General features: G+C 45.5%; 1 long non-coding RNA gene across 1 annotated transcript; it reads left to right on the top strand.

The window, feature by feature from the left end:
* The first annotated feature begins 657 nt into the window (after positions 1 to 657).
* Positions 658 to 1,653, top strand: LOC122134835. The gene is made up of 3 exons (XR_006153125.1): positions 658 to 1,015; positions 1,141 to 1,166; positions 1,565 to 1,653. It is a non-coding gene; the product is annotated as an uncharacterized LOC122134835 (long non-coding RNA).
* Positions 1,654 to 2,947: the final 1,294 nt, after the last annotated feature.

Genomic DNA, 2,947 nt, shown 5'->3' with positions numbered 1-2,947 from the left:
TTCACAGAACCGGGCCAAATCAGAGCAGGTTTACATAACGCTCCCGCGCACTGCGCACGCGCCGCGACGCGTCACGCCGCTCGTGTCCCACATACGGAGGCCGCTCATTGGCCCGCGCCGCGGTGACGTCAAAATATCCCTCTCACGTTTATGCGGCGTGGATGAAAAGAGCTTTGCGAGTACTTCAGAAGGATTTTGAGCTCTGAATGCCGCTGATCCTAATAATTAAGACACAAACCATCCTCCTAACACTCCCAACCACGCCCTATAATAACACCCTACGTCTGATTGGTCGCGTCCTCAGACACCCCCCGCCTTATTAGCTCATCCGCCGTCTGATTGGTCGCGTCCTCAGACACCCGGATGATCACGGGCGCGACTCCGTAGAACGCCATTTTGGCTCTGAGGGCGCGGTTTCAGTAAGGCACAGTAAAAGAGCGTAGAAGCGCTGGAAACTATGCGAAAGACGGAAAACAATTTTATTTACGATGTAATTTTACATGATAAATAAAGTAAACATGAGTTCTTTCATATGTTGACATATAATAAAAAAAATTACAACATTTTCTACTCTAACCTAAAAAATTAAAAACACACTAAACATAAAAATTATAAAAAAACAAAAAAATAAAAAAATCAAATTAAAAAATAAACTTAACTGTTCTTTATGTTTTTACTGAAATATTTTGCTGCTGTTACGCTATATGCTTTAGAGTTGCATCCACTGATCTATAATATATATTATATTATAGATGGTTTAATTTTTTAACCATTTTAAAGCATAAACTGAGCGAAGACTGCGTTCATTAGAGTGTGTTTTGTTCAGGCGCTCACCGGGGCGCTTTGTTTTGGGGTCCTTCCTCGCAGCTCCGCGCCAGTCGCGCAGCAGTCGCTCGTCGGGAGCGGTTTAATATTTGCAGTTTTTGCAGATTTCCCATTCATATTTGGATTCATATTTGGACTGATCGTCGGGTGTGTGCTTGTGCCGCAGCAGAGATGAATCTGGAGTTGCTCGGTGAGATTAGCTCGGCGCTAGCAGCTGCTAGCCGTCTGTGATGTTTATAAACATTGAGCGGAAACGTACTGATTATTATTAAACCTCTGTAATTTATCAAAACAAATACACTTTCTGTCTTGCAGAGTCGTTCGGGCAGAACTATCCAGAGGTACAGCAACAACACATCATTTATTAAGTTGTGTTTTTATATAAAATTGTTGTGCTCATAAGTTATAAACTATAAAAAAATAATATATATATATTAAATATATAATATAATAAAAAATATATATTATCAAAATATTTAATGCGGAGAGGGGTCTTTACTATACTTGACATTATATAAAATTGTTGTGCTCATAAGTTTACATACACATATCATAAAAATAAAAATATAAAAAATTTTTTATTTTATATATAATTTTATTGAACATATAAGTTAAAAAACCCCCTCACAAAAAATCAAAAATTTAAAACTTTTACACACTTATTACACACTTAATGCTGTGTGTCGTTTCCTTGATGATCTGTGTGTGTGTGTGTGTGTGTGTGTGTGTGTGTGTCCAGGAGGCGGATGGCACTCTGGACTGCATCAGTATGGCTCTGACCTGCACGTTTAACCGCTGGGGGACGCTGCTCGCTGTTCGGCTGGCACACGTACGCCAAAAAAATCGTCATCTGGGACTTTTTTCTGACAGAGGAATCGCCAAAATCATCAGCGCACACATACACCCCGTCTGCTCACTCAGGTACACACACACACACACACACACACACACACACACACACACACACACAGAACGTGTCCCTCAAGGAGTTCCCTGGCTTGTGTTCAGCATGGAGCATAGACGGACACAAGCGGTCAGTGCCGCCACGGATAACAGCGTGTCTCCTGTGGTACTCCGTACTCTGCGGGAGACTGTGACCAGCGCTTCCCCGCTTCCCCTCGCCCATCCTCAACTCCAAGCTGCATACCACCCCCGGACCCCCCCGAGACTCTGTGAGTGTCCTCAACTTCCTGTGCCGGCGCGCATGACTATCCTGTGAGTGAGCAAAGCTTGAACTCTGTGTTTTTCAGGGACAAGGTTGGCGGGTGTGTCCCCATGAAATTCCTGCACCTGTCCTGCTCACTATCTGTCCGAACGCCAAAACACTTGGTGCTGGGCCGGTGGACGTACGCCATCGGACCCTCAACGTGGTGGCAGCCTCGACCGGCCCGAGCCTACATCTACACGGCAACCGCCAAAGGGAAGGTCAGGGGTCACGTGTGTGTGGTGTGTCCCAACACCGTGTGTTGTTGTGTGTGAGGTCTGTGGTTGTGTGTGTGTGTGTGTGCTGTCCTGTTTGTGTGTGCTCGTGTGTGGGTGTGTTGAAAGAGTGGTCTGTGTGTGTGTGTTGTGTGTGAGAAGCGTCTCGTGTGTGGTGTGTGTGTGTGTTGGGTTGGTTTGTGTGTTGTGGTTTCCTCTGTTGTGGGAGTGTGAGGTCTCTGGTTAGTGTAGTGTGTGTGGTGGTGTCTGGTGTGGGTGTGAGTGAGATTGTGTGCCACACCATCTAACGTGTGGTTCTGTCCAGATTCTGGTGCTGAACACAGACACACAGGACCTCACCTCGTCGCGCAGAGTGACCACAGTGTCCACCACATGAACCAGCACTCACTGTCGCCATCAATCCATCGCGCTGACCACGCAAGGGCAGGACCCTCGTGGCTTCGCCAGCATTCACGGACCCACAAAGACAAGAATAATATACTACCTTATAGATTAGTGCATAATCCGTCGACTAACAGCACGAAACCTTTAAAGTAATATAAGGGGTGGGTGTCGTAGGCATGCCAATTTTATTATTTATTTATCTACTGACAATGGATGAGTGTCGCAGTAGTGGGTAGTAACTATGTGTGTCCCAGTTATCATGTGATACAACGAACTCGTCCGCAGCTTAAAATCCTCA

Source organism: Cyprinus carpio, chromosome A22 (genome assembly GCF_018340385.1).
Source record: "Cyprinus carpio isolate SPL01 chromosome A22, ASM1834038v1, whole genome shotgun sequence".
NCBI lineage: Eukaryota > Metazoa > Chordata > Actinopteri > Cypriniformes > Cyprinidae > Cyprinus > Cyprinus carpio.
Note: the sequence above shows the minus strand (reverse complement) of the source record. Positions and strands in the feature narration are given on the sequence as shown.